Source organism: Giraffa tippelskirchi, chromosome 14 (assembly GCF_054371585.1).
Source record: "Giraffa tippelskirchi isolate mGirTip1 chromosome 14, T2T-mGirTip1v1.2.pri, whole genome shotgun sequence".
Taxonomy (NCBI): Eukaryota; Metazoa; Chordata; class Mammalia; order Artiodactyla; family Giraffidae; genus Giraffa; species Giraffa tippelskirchi.
In genome coordinates this window covers 70,753,832-70,775,445 of record NC_137288.1, presented here as the reverse complement: position 1 = coordinate 70,775,445, position 21,614 = coordinate 70,753,832, and the positions used below count along the sequence as shown (strand labels likewise).

General features: G+C 42.6%; 1 long non-coding RNA gene and 1 pseudogene across 3 annotated transcripts in view; one reads left to right on the top strand and one right to left on the bottom strand.

Moving 5' to 3' along the window:
- Positions 1-21,614, top strand: part of LOC145534780 (uncharacterized) — a 473,223-nt gene that overhangs the window by 143,997 nt on the left and 307,612 nt on the right. For both annotated transcript variants that reach the window (XR_014074986.1, XR_014074987.1), the window contains exon 2: positions 4,898-5,049. This is a non-coding gene — a long non-coding RNA (uncharacterized LOC145534780). The remainder of the gene's footprint in view (positions 1-4,897; positions 5,050-21,614) is intronic.
- LOC145534779 (heterogeneous nuclear ribonucleoprotein H-like) lies at positions 15,389-17,454 on the bottom strand (annotated as a pseudogene). The gene has a single exon (XR_014074985.1). The product of XR_014074985.1 is annotated as a heterogeneous nuclear ribonucleoprotein H-like (transcript).

Sequence of the window (21,614 nt, the reverse complement as noted above, 5' to 3'; positions counted from 1 at the left end):
TAATTTCATGACTGCAGTCACCATCTGCTGTGATTTGGGAGCCCAGGAAAATAATGTCTGTCACTGTTTCCATTGTTTCCCGATCTATTTGACATGAAGTGGTGGGACTGGATGCTATGATCTTAGTTTTATGAATGTTGAGTTTTAAGCCAGCTATTACACTCTCCTCTTTCCCTTTCATCAAGAGGCTCTTTAGTTCCTCTTCTGCCATTAGAGTGGTGTCATCTGCATATCTGAGGTTGTTGATATTTCTCCTGGCAATCTTGATTCCAGCTTGTGATTCATCCATTTCGGCATTTCTCATGATGTACTCTGCATATAAGTTAAATAACCAGGGTGGCAATATACAGCCTTGATGTACTCCTTTTTCAAATTTCAGCCTTTTTATTAGATTTAAATAAAATTTTATCTTTGAGGAACTAAGTAGTGGACTATAATGGATTGACTCAAAACAAGACTGATAGATGTTATCTGAGGGGAAAGTTTTATTATTCCAATTTTAGGGGTAAAAATGATCAGATTAGATGTCCGAATTCAACAGCCATTGAGTATCTATTAAATGCAAGTCGCATTTCCACTCAAATGTTCCCTATTGAAGTTCACAGTTGAATCACTTAAAGCAGTTGAGGATCTGCTATGTTTTATTCTCTGAAACTCTGGGTAGTTTAAAACCCTTTGTCTTAAAAAAGTAGATACTGTTTTATCCCTGTATTAAATATTTAAGTTTTTCCTCATTGCAATTCCTCCCTTATGAGGATCTTTGTTGGAGCCTTCTTTTACGGAGAGTATCCTCTTAGGAGTTACAGGCAAAATTTCACAGAAAAGTCTTCAGATGTTGGAATGTTTGCTTATATGAATATGTTAATATGATTTTAGGGCCCATCAAATGGTATTAGGATGTGTGCTTTCCATATGTCCTCCGAACTTGAAGTGGACGCTGTCATGGAAGGACCCCGGGAGTCCTGGGTGGGACATTGGCACTAGGTAAGGGGGCGGGGCGAGGAGGACATGGCACCCACTCCAGTGTTCCTGCCTGGAGACTCCCATGGACAGAGGAGCCTGGCGGACTACAGTCCACAGGGCTGCAAAGCACAACTGAGCGGCTAAGCACACATACCCAGCAGGGTGGGGCAGTCCTGGACCAGCCATTCAGTTTTGGAGTGGACCTGGTTGGTGCCTCTGCAAGGTGGAAATAATAATATCATATATACTGGGTGCTTTGATACATACAAATTGCTCTCCCATATGCTATATCATGGGCTTCCCTGGCGGCTCAATGGTAAAGAATCTGCCTGCAATGCAGGAGACACAAGAGACGTGAGTTCGATCCCTGCTTAGGGAAGATCCCTTGGAGAAGGACGTGGCAAGCCACTCCAGTATTCTTACTGGAAAAATCCCATGGACAGAGGAACCTGGCGGGATACAGTCTATGGGGTCACAAGAGATGGACATGACTTAGTGACTAAACCACCACCACAATCTCAATCTTTCCATCCTCCTAGTAACCCTGTGAATTCAGCATTGTTACCTATATTTAATCAGTGAGGAATCTCAAGCACACAGGGATTGAGTAACACTGAGAGCTTCTCTAGGAACAAATAGAACGGGTACTTTAATCCAGTGACAAAGTCACCTTCTCAGTGAAGCTGTCTTGAATATCTCCCTTTGTCCAACACTTCCCTCACTGCACTGCTGTGCGCCCACACATACACACACACACACTTTTTTCCCAGTAGAAATACAATCTTCTCCTTTGTGTTCCCTTAGGACTTCTAAGATGCATAAGGAGGTAATTGGAACACAATTTCTTGTCTCCACCACTAACCAAAAGCAACCTGAAGCCAGGAACCTTGTCTTATTCATTTTCCTGTCCTCAAATTTAGCTTAGTTGAAGGTGCTCAGAAGCCCTCCAACACCAATTTTGCATGCTTTCCAAAAGGTGTCCCATTGACTTTACTGCGCTAATAGGATTAAATGGAATGACTGGTAGGTGCTTGGGAAATTTATCAGTAAAAACACTCTGGAATAACATTATTATTTTTATTTTTACTATCATTAAGAAGTAGATTCAGGAATAAATATAAATAAATGTAGCCTCGACCTCTGGCTGATAAACACTATGGGTGAGAAAGCAGTTTGAAAATGTTGTCAGCTACTGTTATTTAGGACATGGATGGATAACACTTGCTCACATTATAATCATCTGGTTAATAGTAGCACTAAACTGGCCCATTAAGCAAGATGATATTAGCCTGGGAAAGGTGAATGAATGTGTGCGTGTGTGTGCAACCTTTCTGCAGTGTCAGGAGTGTTTTCTGTGTGTGAGCAGTGTCAGCCACTAGTATAGCCATATTTCCGTAAGGCCGGAGCCCGCGTTCCTCCTGTGGGATGACCTTTATTAAGAGCTCCCGAGGTCACAGCATTAGTGACGGAGCTGGGACTCCCAATCCTTGTTCGATAGGAAGAGTGCTGTTTCCACTCTCCCACACCGACCCTGCTTGGCAGCCACTGCCCGTACGGTGTGGTTTATGGTTTTACAATTGAGATGAGCGACAAGCAGCTCAATACCTCGTTATAATTAGTCTCCTGAGTCAGCTAATACCCTTCTAATGCAATTTCATGATCTAGATTATTCAGTATTACCCATTCAGGATATTTTTGGACTTGAGATGATAATTGTTGAGTAGAACTGATGACAATGGCAACTAAAAACACTTTCGCAGCTTTGTGGCCCATCTCACAGTAAATATTCATTATAAAGCAGTTGTTTTGGATACACAAGCACATTCACAACATCAAGAATTCCCGTTAATAAATGTGTTGTTTATTTTTCTGTAGCACTGATGTAGAAATTAGATGGTGCTTCTAGACTGATGTGCTGAGGCCGTTTGAGGTTCTATGTTACCTCACTTTGGTTTTTATGTAGCATGCGTGTTCATTCTGGTCTTTGAATTTGTGGGTTAATCAGTGACTTTCACTCTCAGAAGAAATTGGTTCTCTCACTGTTGATGTCTGTCAGTTCCTGTCTGTTTCACTGAGTTTGTGAATATCATGGAGAAAATTGTACCCACCGACCATCACCTCCAAGGAGAACTAGTCAGAGAAACATTCAGTGCTTGTGACAACGTTCTAGAAGATGCTGCTGCTGATGCACTCGGTGGAATCTGACAAACTTGAGTACCATGTCCTTGCTACAGGCAAGGTGCTGTGCTAGTTTTTGGAGACGTTTCAAAGGGAAAGAAAACCAGTGAGTGCTCTCAAGGAGGGTATAATCTGAGAGAGGGGCCTTGATATTTAGCAAAGGAAAAGATCTAAGGCAGAAAGGGATAGTCTTTATTAAAGAATAAAATATGAAGCATGTAGGACCCCGGGTAGAGACAGATTATTTTCAGTGGAGAAGGGATGGGAGACTGTTCCGTGGAAGCAGTGACGGCTGGTCTGTGCTATGAATGCATGCATGCTTAGTCGTGTCCGACTCTTTGCAACCCTGTGGATTGTAGCCTGCCCTGTTCTGAAGAATGGATATTACTTGGATATTGGCGAAAGGATCCAGTGGCCTGGGAAAGCACAGGACAATTTTGAGGGACTTCTCTGATTGTGGTCAGCCCCAATGCATGCGATATTAAAGGGACATAAAATGAGGAAGGTAGGAGGACCTCAGAGGGCTTTGGAGAGCATGTGGGATAGTCTCTGCTTTTTCCATAGGCCATGGAGAAGGTGTCGCTTTTGAGGCAGGGAGTGACACAGCTACAGCTGTGTTTATATTTGAGCATAGAACGTTTCAGAAGTGGGATACTGAAGAAAGGGGACCAGCTGGGAGACTCACAGTAGCTGAAGCAAAATGTGATAATGGTCTGGGCCAGGCATGTGGCCGCAGGACTGGGAAAGGGGAGCAGAGAGAAAAGAGGCATAGCGTATGTGTCAACAGTGCACGGAAATAGTGTTTGCTGCCTGTCCTCGATGCTGTCTCAACAACTCTCTCTCTCACACACACACCCGCAAGCACACATCACATACACACATGACACAAATATGCACACACACATATACACATACACACAGGCATGGGCTTCCCGGGTGGCTCCGTGGTAACGAATCTGCCTGCCAGTGCAGGAGACACGGGTTCAATCCCTGGGTCAGGAAGCTCCCCTAGAAAACGGAATGGCAAACTACTCCAGTATGCTTGCCTGGGAAATCCCATGGACAGAGGAACCTGGTGAGTTACAGTCCACGGGGTCGCAAAGAGTAAGACACAACTTAGCACTTAGCGACTAAACCACAACACACATGCATGCACGTGCATGTATGTAATATACACACAGTGCGCTCCTCAAGAATACGGTTTGCACTTTTTTCTCTTTGTATTTCAGCACCTAGCATGGTGCCAGGCATTTTGTTGGCACTAGATAACTGTTTACTGAATGGAATAAAAAAACAATTGATGTGGGGCATCAGAGAAAATGAGGAATCGCAAAATATTGATCCTGGCTAGTGCTGGGTTTGAGTAGGCAAACTACAAAAAATTCTCCCGTGTCTCTTATTAGTTGGCATTGGAAAAAAGAGCGTGTCTGGAGCTGAAGATGACTTCTGATTCTAGACATGTCTGAGCAGATGCAAGTGTTCATTGGATCTCATGATGGGCTCGACTGGAAAACCTCATGGCTGGAATAGATCTCCTCTCTGAGTTCTGAAAAATAGTTTCTCGTGTGAACTCAGGACAGTTTATCAAGGTTGCCTTTTAATTCCTTAGAAGGTGTGGTGGACAGGATAATGGTCCCTCCAAGATGTCTAAGTGCTGCTCCCCAGAAACTGTGACTGTGTTAGGTTACATGGCTAGGGGAACGCAGGCTGGTGATCTGCTGATGTTCTAAAAGGGGGATTTATCCATGTTGTCCAGATGGCTCCATGCCATCGTGTGTCCTTAAACGGGAGACAGAAGAGGCAGTGGCAGAGTACGGGCTGGAATGACTCTACTGGCCGACGCTGGCTTTGAAGATGGTGGAAGGGGCCCTGAGCCAAGGAGTGCGAGCAGACGGGAAAATGAAAGAGGTGAGGACGTGTTTTCCTGGAGCCCCTTCAGAGAAGCACAGAGTCGGGGGCACGCGAGGCTTCTGCTCTCCAGAGCCGTAAGATAACGAACTGGTGCTGTTTTAAACCACTAAACTTGTGTTATTTGTTATAACAGTGATAGAAAACAGATACAGAAGGATAACCAGCATGTTTACTACTTGTAAACATTTTAAAATGTATTATTATTTATATTAATATGTTAGTGTCAAATATATTATGTATTATAATATTTTATTATTATACAACATTTATTTATTTAATGATTCATTAAATATATTTATTATAAAATATTAAATATTTTAATATTTAATGAATTATTGTTTATTATTATTTTGTAATAATTATAGTTTATTATTAAATATTAGGCTACATGGTACCCCAGACTACATGAGTGATGGTTTGTATAATGTCCTAGATTCAACTACAGAAGTCTGTTTTGTTATCAAATCCCAATCTTGGCCTGGGTATAATAACCGTGACATCTTTAGTGGTATGAAGGCAGAGTGTATGTCCTTTGATTATGTCGTTCCATGTACAGTGAAGAGGCTGATGGTTTTAAATTAAGCTTCCTATTCAGGCCCCCAGATAGTCCTCCTGTAAGGAGTACTTGTGAAGCACAGCATGAGTGCACAAAGGTCACAATGTGTATTTGTAACCTTGTCTGAGACGCCCAAATGGTGCTTTGCTGAAACAAAGCAATCATTTAAGAATTTTCATTTTTATAGTTCACCTCCAAGTGGTATATCTTTGGGAAGTACACTTTAATTTCTTTTTTTACTTTCATTATTGTTATTCATATTGCAAGTGTCATGTGAAATGACTTAATAATTCAAAAATGAGAGTAATAATACTATTAAAGGTTGTATCTTCATAGAGAAAAATGTAAATTGTCAGTAACTGAGTGGGGATTTCTGTGTTTTAACAGCATGTGGGTTTGGCCTATCATTCAGTTTTGATGTTTTTTCAAAGAAGAGAGTAAATGGCAGAAAAAATGTTGAGAATATATTCACTGTTCAACTCACACGGACACTCAGGATGATACACATGCATAACAATCACTCCTTGTTCATAACAAATCCTTTAAAAGCTGGGCAAGGTACATGTTATTTATAAAAGCACTAATTCCTAAAATTAGCATGGGCTGTCAATTAGTATTTGAACATGAGCCTCTGGTAAGTAACTCCTCAGAGATAAAATTGCTGTGATTTTTGATATTCAACTGCACCAAATGTTAAGAGAACATAAAGCAGCCTAAAAATAAGGTATAGAATAGGATGACTAATTTTATGTGAAGAGGTTTTACAGATGAAGGAAACTCAATTTGCCAGCCCTTTTGTAAGTAAAAACTATTTGTTATTCTTGACATTATTCTGAAATCCTTATGCAACAAATAATTGCCAGAAACAGCCTTAGAAGTGCTTATTGATAACCTATTAAAGGCAAAGTTGTACGTGATTTAGCGGATTAGTGCTGTATCTGAAAAATTAATAGCTGCTAATTATTATTTTTCTTTCACTGAAGAGCATTGAGAAAGTGAAAGCAGTGGAGAGTGGTGGTGGCTGCCCCTGAGGTCTCACTCTCTGAGTCTGAATCTTGGCTCAGCTACTTGCCTGTGACCTTGAGCAAGTTATTAAATCTTGTGCCTTTATTTCCTCATCTGTAAAATGGGTATAAATAGAGCTACATAGCATTCCTACAAGAATTAAAGGAGATAATCCATAAAAATTATTTAGCACTGGCACATGATAAGCATATGTTAAAGATGATCCATTATTATTAACAAATGAGTTATACACGTGTTTCTCTGCTTTTTAAATATCATGTTTGTCAAGAAAGGAGACTGAAATACTGTCTTCAGTATTATTTGAGTCATTATTAAAATAATAATATCACAGAATGTTTCAACATGAGGGGACTTAGAAACAGTCAAACTCAGCACTCTTATTTTATTATTGAGAAAACTCCGATGTACAGGGTCAAACCCCTGCAGGAGGAAATGGCAACCCACTCCAGTATTCTTGCCTGGAGAATTCCATGGACAGAGGAGCCTGGTGGGCTACAATCCATGGAGTCACAAAGAGTCGGACATGAATGAAGTGACTTAGAACAGCTGCACACAGAGGATCTAAAGAACTTGTCTGAAGTCACACCATCTTTCCTCTCCATGTGCATATCGAGTATTTCTCCTTTTCATGCGGATTCATGAACCAAATCAACTTTACAGAACCAATCAGTCTGATTCTTGCTCTTGGAAGGAGGAGCAAGCTTTGTCATTGTGGAATAACAGAGGGGAGGAAGGCAAAAGAACGAGAATTGGTTTTTACACGAGGCCGATGTGCACTGAGCCATCCTGTTGAAAATACTTGAAAAATGCTCCCTTTTTCTTACAGGAAAAGTTATGGAATCGTGAATTTATTGCTTTTTCTATCATTCAGTGGACCTTAGGCAAGTTCTTCATTTCTTTTGATTGTGCTTTCTCATCTATGAGTCTAACATCTGATAAAACTACCTCCCAGTGTGATCAGGAGCTCAAAACAGTTTCAGCTGAGAGATCCCCCAGAAAGAGGTTGTAGACATTACTAAAATTGCAAAAGGGGCCTAAGAAGTGGACAGTCTGTTAGAGCTCGGGGTGGGTCCGATTCTACAAGTTTCTGGGGTCAGTTATCTGCATGAATGCCCTGGTTTGGAACAGAGGCTTTTGGGTATGACGTTTTAGCCAGGTTAGAGTCCATTACAGTGGGAGCTTGACGAGAAGGGAACAGCAGAAAGTTGAAAAGCTGGGTGAGGGTGAAGAAGGGTGAGGAGGAAAAGGGAATGATTGCAGTCCTAATGGCTACTCTGTCTAGTTTGCTTCTCATGTGCTGTAGGTAGAAAGGAATAGCATAGAGAAGTAAGGAAAATCTGGGAAGTTTGTGAAAGAGGAAGGAAGCACCATAAACATGGCATCAAAGGCACATTTGTTGCAAAACTTCTTTTAACAAGGGGCAAGAACAGCTGTCCAAAGAGAAGTTATATGGCTAGGTACCATATGAGCTCAATTAGGATGAATTCAAGGGAAATATTTGTCAATAAACCAAATTTTTCCCCATAAGAAGTTCAATGTGAACTTTAGATAAATAAAGAAAATAGATTTATTTTGGAGCTCTTATAGGAGAAAAAGGGACAGGACTCAGGAGAAATTTGTTGTGATTTTACTTAGCATGTTTAGGACTAAAAATTCTCACCATTCTTTCCAGAAATAAAACACTAGGAGCAATTGGGGCTTCTTTGTGGATGGAGATATTTTTGGAAAACAAAGAGTATTTGGGGACAAAGAACCAAAACTAAGGGAAGATGGAATTAGAATGACATTCCAGGAATTTCCTCTTAACAAAGAAGGACTACAGTTGGTATATGACAGAGCTGATGATGACACCAAGGATAATAATACCTCAGTTCAGGTCAGTCGCTCAGTCATGTCTGACTTTTGTGACCCCATGGACTGCATGCAGCACACCAGGCTTCCCTGTCCATCACCAATTCCCGGAGCTTACTCTAACTCATGTCCATTGAGACGGTGATGACATCCAACCATCTCATCCTCTGTCATCCCCTTCTCCTCCTGCCTTCAATCTTTCCCAGCATCAGGGTCTTTTCAAATGAGTCAGTTCTTCACATCAGGTGGCCAAAGTATTGGAGTTTCAGCTTCAGCATCAGTCCTTGCAATGAATATTCAGGACTGATTTCCTTTAGGATGGACTGGTTGGATCTTCTAGCAGTCCATGGGACTCTCAAGAGTTCTCCAACACCACAGTTCAAAAGCATCAATTCTTTAGTGCTCAGCTTTCTTTATGGTCCAGCTCTCACACCCATACATGACTACGCGTAGCTTTGACTAGATGGACCTTTGTCGGCAAAGTAATGTCTCAGCCTTTTAATATGCTGTCTAGGTGGTCATAGCTTTTCCTCTAGGGAGTAACCGTCTTTTAATTTCATAGCTGCAGTCACCATCTGCAGTGATTTTGGAGCCCAAGAAAATAGTCTGCCACTGTTTCCATTGTTTCCCCATCTAATAATATCTCGGTCTAGCATTTCACTTGTTTACTATGGGACAGAGACTGTACCTAACATTTGTATACATATTTAAATTGCATCATCACAATTTAAGGTAGCTACTATTACTAACCCCATAGACAAGGACAGTGAGATTTACCAAGGTTAACTAATTTTATCAGAGTCCAAAGACAAATGGATTATGGGTACAGTTTAATAAATTATTCCAGTAAATACGGTGTTAGCAGAAGTCTTTCAGGTGTGGCGAACAAGGACGCAGTGATGATCTCTTTATACCGAAGGCTTCGAGTCTTTGTGGGGAGGAAGGGCGCATCTGCGGCCCCTGGGGGGACCCTCTGGAATGAGACCTCAAAGCACTAGAGGTGCCCCCTGCCCTTACCGATGCAGCCGCGCCACCTAGAGGTGGAAGCCGAGACAGGACGAGGGGCCGCAGAAAAGACCGGAAGGGAACCGCGCAGGGTGGACGGGGAGGGCAGCCGGTCAGGGAAGGGCAGCGAGTGCTGGAGAGGAGCCGGAAGAGCTGCCAAGGACAGTGCTGGTGGGAGAAAGCCTGCTGGACAAAAGAGCTAAGAATCCATTGCTCTAGAAGGCATGGGTCCGCAGAGGGAGAAGGAGGCCTTTGGCTGTCATCAACAGGGAGACGCAAGGCAGTGAACGTGATTAATCTGTGGAACGTGGGACCCTAGTCCCTGAGGTAAGAATAAAGGAGAAGAGGAACACGAGGAGCGGGGAGGAAGCCTTGGGAATCTAAGAAAACTCATCCGTGCCTTTGCAGCATGTGAAAGACAAATCACTCAGGAAGGTAGGAAGTCAGAGAAGCTGTCTGCTGGAGGCAGAGCCAAGTGAGGTATGGAATGGGGCAGGTTCACCATGGGTGTTCTTGCAGAGTAAGAAACCAGACGTGTGGTTTGAAAACAGGTGTCAGGAGGATTAAGTGTCTGGCCGGCAATGGGCTGGAATTTGGAATTACATTTGGAAATAGCGTTAAGTCAATGATTGCCCTCTCCTGTCCACTTTAGTGCTCTCTCTGTGGTTTGCTAATGGCCAGAGTTCAGCTCCATTTTCAGCATCTCACTTCCTTTTATCTGGGGAGCTCTCTGATCACTTCTTATCAATGGATACCTCTTGGGCCAGCCTCCCCAGAGCTTCATGTTTTGTTGGATGCACTTGTTTCTTGGCTCATCTAGCTCCACAGTAAATGTGACAGGTCTCTCCATCATCTGTCTAGCTCAAATATCTAGTAGAGTGTTTACTAGACAGAGATAGTAAATAAATGTTTTTTGGAAAAAAGTTTTCTAACCTCTGCATGAATAATGCATTTTCCTTTTATTTTAAAGATAAAAGTCAAGTTGATTAGAAGAATCAGGAAAATTTAGTTAATATCTGTGGTGCAGGAATAAGTTCACTTCAGAATACATAAAAGCTGAAACTCTATTTAAAAAATCATGGAAGGGTGGGAATGTCTTAATTCAGCGAGAGAGAGAGTGTTTGCAAGACGGGGGATGAGATTAAAGGCTTCCAAAGAAGAAATTTATTTGTATAGGAAAACAATGAGGAAATTAGAGCATGAATAACAGAAATCAAAGAGCAATAAAGGAAGATTTATATATAGGATGAAGCTGATAAAGAAAAGAAGTCGAGCAATGGCAAATCCATCTGATTTGCAAGCAGAGAAGGGGTGCTCGACTGGAGAGGAAAACAAATAGATTAAATGGGGCTGAAAGACTTAGTAATGTGAACAATGGAGCACTTTTAAGAACTGTTTTTAGAGCAGGAAGAGCTACACTTTGAGATGAAAGGTTGTGGAGAAATGACGGAAGAAAGACTAAAGAAGTAAAGCAGTTCATGGCAAAGAAATGTTTGGTCACTGAGAGGAGAGACGAAGTAGGGTCTCCACGAGGGGAGGGTCCACTGGATCTTGTTGTTCCAACTCAGGTTCCTTGAGAGGGACTGCTCTTGGGGATTTTCCTGATCATCTGACTGTTTTCACTGGGTAAACCCAGCTCACTTTATCAAGTTAAACTCAGATACTCCAGGCTGAGAGGACACGCATAATCACCAGGGGAGAATGAACTAGGAGGGTCTGAGTGTGTGAGGTGTGTGTGTGTGCGTGTGTGTGCGCGTGTGTGTGCATGTGCGTGTGTGTGCATGTGCGTGTGTGTTTTAATGGAAGCCAGTTAGTTTCCTGTCACTGAGACAGTTCTGCAAAGAACATTGATAGTGTCTTTTGAAATATCAGTTACTTTCAGCTCCAAGTTAGCCATGTGATCAAGCTCTTCGGCATGGCAAGCATTTCTAACTTAGATGGTTTCTTTCTGCATTTTGGAAGCGGGGATGAACAAAATATACAACACTCTTCATGGCACGTGTGGGGGAAGTGAAATGATCTGTAGAGAGAAGCAGGGGAAGGCAGGTAGTAAAATGTGACTTCATTGATATTTCCAGTGCTGATTACATGGAATTTGTGGGAAAATTCTGCCTGCTGGAAAGCTTGGCAGTACCAGCGGGTGTTAAATGGGTTTTGAAGTTCTTCTCCAGAGCTTGTTTACGTGATGGCAGTCAGATAACTGATGCTGGTCTTCGGGAGAAAAACAAAGGAAGGCGCCAAAGGGGGTGATTTTGTTAGGTTTAGACTGAGAACAACTTTTGGGTCTAGCGAACACAGTTTCTCTTTAAGATCATTCAAAGCTGTGGGTGCCAGCCAAGTTGCTGTAATGTATGAAGAGTCTACACAGAAATGGAAGACATCCATCTTTACTTTCAATGGTGGAGAGAGAAAAAAATGACAGGAATAAGCAGGTGTCTTAGCCCTTGCCATATTGTGGATTTTAGATATTTTTTCAGAGGCAAAAAGCAGGGAGATAACCAGTTATCTCATTTAAGGTTGAAAGATTGTAAAGGTGGAAAAGAAATATTGGGTAGCCTAAATGCCACATTAACATATGCAGACAACGTCCCACTGGCAATAAGAAAAAAAGAGTCAATACATGAAATGTAAGAATTATGCCAAAAATACTGACTATGTGATCCTCAAACAAAGGCAAACATCCTAAAATTGTAAGAAAATGAAAAGTATTGAAAATTCATTCAACAAGATCAAGGATAGTAAGAGTTTGGACATGTAGTTTAGAGTGATAAAAGAGGCCAAATAGAAATGGAAATAAAGATGTAGAAAAAATAAATATTGGACATTGACAAGCAATTATTAGAAAACACATATTTAGTTTTATTTGTTGACAATCTTCTGTTGAGCTCTATGGGAACTCTGGTCAAATTTAATGACATGTTTTGCTACAGGCTCTAAATAGTGGTGAGCTGCTACTGGATTCTGTACAATTCTCTGTTTGGGGAATGGAATGTAATAACCAGGGGGCACAGTTTTTGTTTTACCTGTCTGTGAAAAGAAATGTCTGCAGAAGAACAAATGTTCTGGAAAGCAGGAAGGGACGGGCAACCCGAGGGACTTGGCGAGGGAGACAATGGAGCAGGGAGATAAAGGCTGACTATCTTACAGGGAAAGCCAGCGACGTTTCATAAAGACCTGTCAAAGAATGTTCGAACTTACAAAACAGAAACTGAGGGATTTCGAGTGAGAACATTCAAATCATCCTTAAAAAAGTGGAGGAAATAGAAAAGCGAGGTCAAAGCATCGAAGTCGAAGGCAGTGTTTTATACGGCAGGCTTCTACCGGAAGCCAACCTCATGCTCCTGGGGAGATCCCATTCATCTAGGAAAAGTGTCAGGAGGAAGTGACAACATCCCATCTCCCCAGCGTCACACAGCAACATATTTTTCAAGTCAAGCAGGAAGGATTGTCAGGGAAAGAGGAGGCAAGCAGAAGTGATGAAAAGAAGGTTCTCTTTCGAAAGAAAGTCCATGAAAACAAGACTTGAGGTGGTGTCTTTAGCCCAGTACAGCTTGAAGGTGGAAGACTATGTATGATTTTGGAGAAGGGAAGGGCTACCCACTCCAGTGTTCTTGCCTAGAGAATTCCATGGACAGAGGAGCCTGGTGGGCTACAGTCCATAGAGTCACAAAAAGTCGGACTGAACGAGTATCCGTGTGTGATTTATTAGAGTCCGAAAGTACTAGTAAGATGGATAAAACAAATAGAAAAGTATAGATAGAACAAGTGATGATTTCAATAAAATGGAACATAGGCATACTGAGTTTGTGAGAAACTGATGCAGCCTACAGTTCTTGGAAAAAGATAAATCTGTAAATTATAGATGAATTATTTTATAATTTATCCAGTGATAGGAAATAAAGGGAATCATTTAAATTAAAAAAAAAACTTATGAACACGAGGAAATCTCTAGTATTTGAATGTAATAGGATCCTAGTCATCCTGTATGGATCTCCACATGAGAACATTTCTACAGTTATATACACTTAAAACTAAGATATTTTTAACCACAAATGTAATTAGGTTTCTCTGAAGACCCAGCCATGCCCTAGGCTGGCTGGAGATGCAACGTGCCACTCAGGAGACTCCAGGACACTTGTCAAAGTTAGACATAAATAGAAAAAAATGAGTGACCATTTCTGTAGCTCATACTCCATCTATGTCAAGCCAAAGTAACAAACAGCAACAAAATCCTGTCATGTCTGTGACACCCAGGCCACAGTTGACTAAATTTTTTTCCCCTTTCAAAATTGGCCAAGTCTTTACGTATCATATAGAGAATATCTTTGTCTTCACTTGGAAACGCGCTCTAGTGTTTGTATTATGTCAAAAAAAAAAAAAAGCCCACGAGAAAGTGTGTTCCTTAATTAATACAGTGAATGGTAACGTCAATTAAGAACAGATAATGGGCTGCAGTTTGGACGAACCGTTGAGAAGAGGAAGCAGTGGAAAGCTGAACAGCACAGGAAGGTGAGCCTCAGGCAGGATGAGCACAAGCCGAGCTCCGGGCGCGCGGGGGGCAGCGGGCGCCGTCGGGGGGCAGCGGGCGCCGTCGGGGCGGGCAGGCTTGCGCGTCTGCGGCTGTCGTCACAGACCCAGCGTTTCGCCCACCGAGTCCCGGGGTGCGGCCCGCGCCCGTTGCTCTGGTCCCAGGCCTGGGCAGGAAGGGTGGCCTCTCCTGACACACCAACTGGCGGCCGTCCTCGGGCTGCCGCGGGACATGCGCGCTGTGGGCCGGGCCCTGCGTGTGCTCCGCGCGCGGTAGGAGCGCAGCAGCAGCGCTGGTGTGAAGGTCTGCGGACGCCGGGGAGGCCCGGAAGCAGCTCCAGGCTCCTTCAGAGCTGGCTCTGCCAGGCAGATGCTCCGTCTCCCTCAGGTGGCTGTTTCAGCTGGACTTTGTCACTCACATGGTTCTTTCTGGAATTGTTGGAGAAGGCCAAGCAAGTCCTGTTTATTTTGTTTGTGTTTAAGAGAGAAATAGAAAGAAAGAAAAAAAGAAACTGGAAGAAACATAAGTCTTTTCAATAACGTGAAGTTTGATTTTGAAGTGCAAGGACGGTAGCACTAATGACAGAGCTCCGTGGAAATCAAAATTTTAATATAATTCCTCCAAGAGTTAGTCACTCAAAACCCTTTAGTGCGTCTTTTCAGAATATGGTATTTGGGACATTCAGACAAAAGTCACTGATCTTTTTTTGTTTTTCTAAAAGGAACATTTATTCCACAAGTTTCACTTAGTGCAATACACCTAAGAGAAAAATCACAATACAGTGAAAAATTTAAATCAAGGCGTCAGAATTTCATACAAACACCAAGACCAAAATTCTAAAGTATTGGTATTGCATGTCAAATTTCCCCCATTAACTTAAAAAAAAGCGTAAGCTTACGTGCCATAGAGGTTATTAAATGAATTAACAAACATGCCAAATGTTTCACTTTTAATAGACACAGCTCCTATATTGAGTTTCACAAAAAAACATGTCTTTCAACATGCTTCCAGACAGGGTTCAATGTAATGTGATGTAAGAGCAACATTTAACGTAATTCAACTGCTTTAACCTAAATACACTTACTGCTTAAGTACATCCTACAACAGAACTAACAAGAAAAGCTGAAAATTATTTAACAGTAATAGTTTACTCAGCCTAGTAGTTACATCCTAGATGAATGTTTGTGTTCAAAAATACCGAACCTTAAGTCTTTGAAACAATCCCGATTTCCACTTAGAGTAAGCATAAATCACAAGCTTGTTTTGCAAAACTGTTAAAACTTAAGTTTTTTTTTAAAAAAACTGTTGACCAAGAGTCAGTGATCAGGATCAGTTACATTCCCCATCCACCACTCACACGGGACATGCTAGATGTCCCTGCATTCCGTTCACTCCCGCAGATGTTCGGCTCCCACTACTGTAGTAGCTGCTGCTCACTGCTCCTCGGCTGCCTATGTGATGTTTGATAGAAAACCACCGGAGTTTTCCTGTAAAACTTGGTCATATCCACTCATGCCGCTCTGGCCACCAAAGCCGCCTCCATACCGCCACTCAGCTGCTGGCTGGCCGGGCCACCATAACTGGACTGGTTTGCATCAGCACCAGCGCTTGCTTCTGCTGTAGGAGTCAGGAAGAGTTCTGCATATCTGTGCTGCGTATTTGCTTTGTCTTTTGACGTAGCTGCCACAGAATCTTCATGCATTGCAAGCTCAACATCTGCTTCACCAGTCACTCTGCCATCAGGACCAGTTTCAATATGTACTCTCACAGGGGTGAGAGGTGGAAAAGAATTATAAGCGTCGTTCTCAGTAGCTCTGTGCGGTAATCCCCGCGGGTGCACAGAGTATCCTGTTGTGTCCTGTTCCACGGTGTCCTCTGGAAAGGAGAGCCACCATCCCCGTAGCTGTGATCTGGCGTTCCTGAAAAAACAGCAATTGAGCAATTGAGGTCTCTTCCAAATCTACCTGACCCAAAGCCACAGTCATCATTATAGCCATCATAATGATCACAGCCTCCATAACCTCCACCGTAAGCTCCACGCCTCGGCTTTTCGAAGCCAGCTCCTCTTCCAGTGCTGTGATACCCTCTGCCAGCCCCAGGTCTGTCATGGGGACCTGGCCGCTGCTCAGCCATAGGTTTTCATGGTGAGTCACAGTGACTTCTAACTTCAGCTCGACTGCTCTTAAAGATTCCGATGTACCCCTATTCTTTCCTTATGTTTCTTTAGAGCGTTTTCAGCTATTTCCTGTGAAGCAAACCACACGAGGGCCTCCCCGTACTCCTTCCCTGGAAGTCCACGGGCAGTGGTATCCCATTTGGCACGATTTCCAACCCTGTGAAGAACCGAACAGTTTCTTCCTTGCTGCATCCAAAGGGGAGTCCTCTAACCCTTACAAAGCCATCATTGGCCGTGTCAGGACTATTTGGACCCGTATGCTTCAACACCCCATCCATTTCAACGTTGTTTGACCTGAATACTTCAACATATCTGTGTCCCATAGTTTCTCTGTCCTTTTTCAGGGCCAGTTTGACTTCATCTTCTGATTCCAGTTCAACAAAAGTCTCGCCACTTGGTCTGCCTTTTCTGGTGTAGGTGAAACGAATACTTTGAGCCCCATTTTGAATTTTGCAGTCGGAAAAAACCACTGCACTTCGTCTGCTGAGCAGGACCAAGGCAAGCCCCGGACCTTTGCCACAAACCCCTCACCGCCTTCGGTGCCCAACATCATCGTCTCTTAGTGGGCGCTGGCATTGAATCAGACTGCCCACACAACTTCGGTGCAGCTAAGATGGAAATAAAAGCCCCCGATCTTTAAACAATCAAAGATTACCATGATAGGGAGAGAAGAAACAGCAAATAATAAATATGATTAAAATGTCAGTTGACGTTTTCTTACTACATTCCCTTGAAATATTGCCAATCAGCGTGTCTCTCTTGCCGGTGAAACAGATGAATGTGATATTACAACCCCCATCACTGCCCAGCGATGATCGGCCTACATTGTTGTGTTCGCTTTCAAAGTGCTGGGCAAGGATTTTTCATTCAATGCATCATTTACAGCTCACTGCAGTGTTCCGCAAAGTCAATACATGTCCTTAACAGAAAGCAAAGAATGAGGCAAGTGAAAGAGAGAGACGGAGCGTGGATCCAGCAACTGTCAGGAGCCCAGGGCATGCGTTCCATCCTGACGCCAGGCTCCCTGTCAGCGCCTTGGACTGCAAGCACAGAGAAAGGGCCTGTACTGCATATTTATCTACCATTCTGGGTCCCCTTGACGGTGGGGTTCTGGGAGTAAAACGGATCTGGGAGTAGAACGGAAATGGTGGGCAAATACAATTTGGAGAGATGGTAGTCGACTAGCTAGATATTCTCATCACATTACAGTCCCCAAAGTAACAGTAAACGTTTTGCCAAAATGGAATAAAATGACCATGAATGACTTTCCCTCTTCCTGTTGTTGTTATTATTCAGCCTCTAAGTCATGTCTGACTCTTTGCGACCCCATGGACTGCAGCACGCCAGGCCTCCCTGTCCCTCACTATCTCCTGGAGTTTGCCCAAGTTCGTGTCCATTGAATTGGTGATGCTATTCAACCATTTTATCCTTTGTTGCCCTCTTCTCCTTTCGCTTTCAATCCTTTCCAGCATCAAGGTCTTTTCCAACAGCTTTCAAAACCTACTGAGAGGGGGAAGCATAGTGACGATCCTTTATCACTTATAATTTAGGCATCAATTCATGGAAATTTTTAATGGTTTTAAGCTGACATTTTTTTGAGAGAAGTTGCCTTAAAATGATACCAACTATGCATCAGTAACTCAGATATTTTGGAAGCAATTTCTGAAGCCATACTATGTGCCAAGCACTGTGTGAGGGAAGAGGGAATGAAAACAAATAAGTAACAAAAAGCAGTCACTTTTCTCAAGAAACTTAGGGTTGAGTTGAGCTAGCAAAGCTATCATAAAGTTAAAACTATAGGAAGAAGGCACTTGTTAAGAATCTTGTACAACACAGGGAATATAGCAAATATTTATTAGTAACTATAAATGGAATATAATCTTTGAAAATTATAAATCATTATATTGTACACCTGTAATTTATATAATATTATACATTAACTATACTTTAATAAGTGGAGAAGGAAATGGCAGCCCACTCCAGTATTCTTGCTGGGAGAACCTCACGAATAGGGGAGCCCAGCGGGCTACAGTCCTTGGAGTTGCAAAAAGTCGGACATGACTTAGTGACTCAACAGCAACACTTCAATAAGGGGCTTCCCTGGTGGCTTAGTGGTAAGAAAAAAAACAAACAAAAAAAACCCTCATGCCAATTCAGGAAACTCAGATTTGATCCCTGGGTGGGGAAGAGCCCCTGGAGAAGGAAATGGTAACCGACTCCAGAATTCTTCTCTGTGAAATCTCATGGACGATGGGATTGTTGGACTAAACAACAACAACAACATACTTCAATAAAAAAGACTCCCTGACAAATAGGTGTATTTAGATAAATGTAGCTCTGTTTACAGGGACATAGTTATATCAATGACATGGGGAATTAATCAAAAATATTTGTCTTATAGAAGCAAAAACTCACTTGTGATTACTATTATTGTTATCATTATTAAAGAATTTAAATATTTTAAATGATTTAAATTGACTATGTTGTTAGTATAGCAGGCTAAGTAAGTTGGCCATGTGTTCAAGGAGAAAAGACATGAGTGTGATCCTCATGGGCAATTTGTCCCTCGACCTTGAGTTAATTCTTACTTTCTGTCTGCTTGTTTTCTTGATTTTGCTTCTGAATCTGCTTGGGAAGGAATTCTGAATATGTCTATAAGGAAAACATTACTTCCTGGGATACCATATTTTTAGGGAAATTTTCCTCCTCTTTTTGAGTGGCTGTTGGTGGTTTAGAAAAGAGTGTGAAGGGACAAACCCATGGACGTTTATAGAGAGGACACCTGGAGAGCGTTATTTTAGAATAAAGCTCTTTCACCAGCACACATGTACTTTTTCATCTGGGTTCTGGCCCCAGCAACCAGGGTGTCAGTGAATCTCTAGGAGAACTGGGTTTTACAGGTGCCTTCAAATGCTTTGCATTTGGCCCTGGTTTCCGAGAATTTACTGGAAAGTCGAGGGAGCTCTCTAGTGAGCCGCCTATCTGATCTGAAATAAAAAATAGAGTTAGGATTCACCGGGGGCAAGCTGGCGGCTGGCTGCTTTGTCTTTTTAGTTTGCTTCTTTGTTCTGTTTTGTGCTCAAGGCCCCAATTATGGTTAAAACAACCAGCTTTGAGCGGGCATGCATGCCAGCTTGGCATAGCCCAACACCATTTAAATCTCTGCACTTGCTGAAGTACATGCGAATGTGTTTTTTTGTAAAAGAATTTCCCATTTGGAGATAGATTTTTACACCCCCTCTTTTCCTTCTCTTTTCTTTCATTTTTGGTTGCAAATCTACTATTTTATCCACTACCTGCAGTCTTTGGTGGAAGACATGAGAGTGATTGAAGGTGGAGAGAAAGGGCAAAAGAAGTAGAATTTGATGATTTTATGCAACTCATGGAAAATATAGTAGGGGTGATGGCATTTGCAGAGCTACTTAGAATAATTGTCTTATGTCTTCTGAGATTCAAAAATGGTTTTTAGATTTTGTTTGTTTGTTGTTGGGCTTAAACCAGTCAATGCAGCATTTCATTTCTGTGTTTCTTAAATCTGAAATGCTTGAATCTGCAGAAACAGAACTTCTCTGCTGCACTAAATTATGTATTTCTCATTTAGAAAACTTTCCAAGTTGACTATAAATAAATTAACTCTAGTTCTGAATAAATTAAGACTTTTTATTTTGTTGATTTTCTTAAGGTGCCTATAAGGTTCCAAGGTTTTAGTGACTACTTCTCAGGTAAAAACATTACATCTAAAACAACTTATTCACCGAAATTAATTTTATCTTTTTAATGAAGCAATTTAGTCAAACTTCACTTTTCCTGCATTATTAACATCTTTGCATATTTCACACACATGCAAAATTTCAAATGTAAAAATGATACACAAATGATAAGCAGAACAAGAAGAACTGAGTTATGTTAGAAGTGCCAGAATTATATTAGAAACTAAATAAATACCTTTTGAATGAATTAATAAATGATAATGGCTGACATTCTTCAAATATTAAATACGTGGCTGGCATTGTGCTAAGGATTGTTTTAAGGACAGCTTTGTTGAAAAATAATTCATATATTTACAATTTACCCATTTCAACTGTACAGTTTGCAGCTTCTAGTTTCTTCACTACGTGCAGCTGTCGCCACAGTCAATCGCAGAACATTTTTATCTCCGCAGAAGAAACCCTGTGCCCTCCTCTCCCTCCAGCCCCACCACCAGCCCCGAGCAGCCATGAAGCTCCTTGCTGTCAGTGCAGATTTCTCTACTCTGTGCGTTCATGTGAACGGCATCGGGGTGTGTGGTCTTTGTGACTGGTGTCTGTCGCTCAGCATGAGGGTTTCAAGGCTCGGCCAAGTTGTAGCATGCACCAGTTCTTTCTCTGTGCCGTGCATCTTACGGTTAATCGCCGTGGGAACCTCCACAGGCTTGTATCTCCATGGATCATATGAACAGAATAAGCCTCACGATAATCAGGTGACTAGCCCGAGGTCACACCGTGCAGGAACGGGAACCAGCACTCTCCAGCCATTCTTCTGTTGTCAAGAAGCTTCTTTAGCCTTGGGCGGTTTGAGACTTGGAGGTCCTTCTAGAGACCCATGCAGAGAAGGGTCTTAGGTGTCCCTGTTGTCATCTGGGGCCGTCTTAGGAGAGCACGGGGTCATAATGCTGCCCGGCTGAGCCTTCGTTCGGGAAATGGGTGGTGTGTTGTGTTTGGGGTGTGCTTTGAAGCACAGACTGCGGTGAGGAGAACTGAAACAGAACTAAAACTGTGGTGGATTCTTCTCAGGATTAAGGTTTTCCCTGGGGCATTGAAAGTGAACACACTCTGGGGACCGAGGCAGCTGGTTTGCTGTCCAGGTTCTGTGGAGGGCAGGCTGATGCGAAGGAGCTGATTCCCGCTGGGACAAGAAAGCCCTCCCCGCACCTCTTCCAAGAGCCGGAGCCGCCTACATGCACTCCGCTCCTGCAGCCTTCACTCACCACAGTGAAACGTGTTAACTCGTGCAAATCTCCCTCAAATTGTGTGTAGGTGAGTGTGCTTTGTTTCCCCTTTTATGGCGTCTGGATGATTCACACCTTGGTGCTCATGCATGAGAATACTAGGTTAAAAAAGGCTGAGGAAACAGTGCCGTCTGGACTCTCCTGTGCTCAGTTCTGTGAAGGCCTGGGCTTCCCAGGTGGCGCTAGTGGTCAAGAACCCGCCTGCCAGTGCAGGAGGCCTGACATTGGTTCGATCCCTGGGTCGGGAAGATCCCCTGGAGGAGGGCATGGCAACCCACTCCAGTTTTTTTGCCTGGAGAATCCCATGGACAGAGGAGCGGCGGGCTGCCATCCATGGGGTCGCAAAGAGTCAGACGCAACTGAAGCTACTTAGCACGCACTCACGTGAAGGGCCTGTAATATCTGGTCAATGTTACGTCTTTGAGTAACTAAG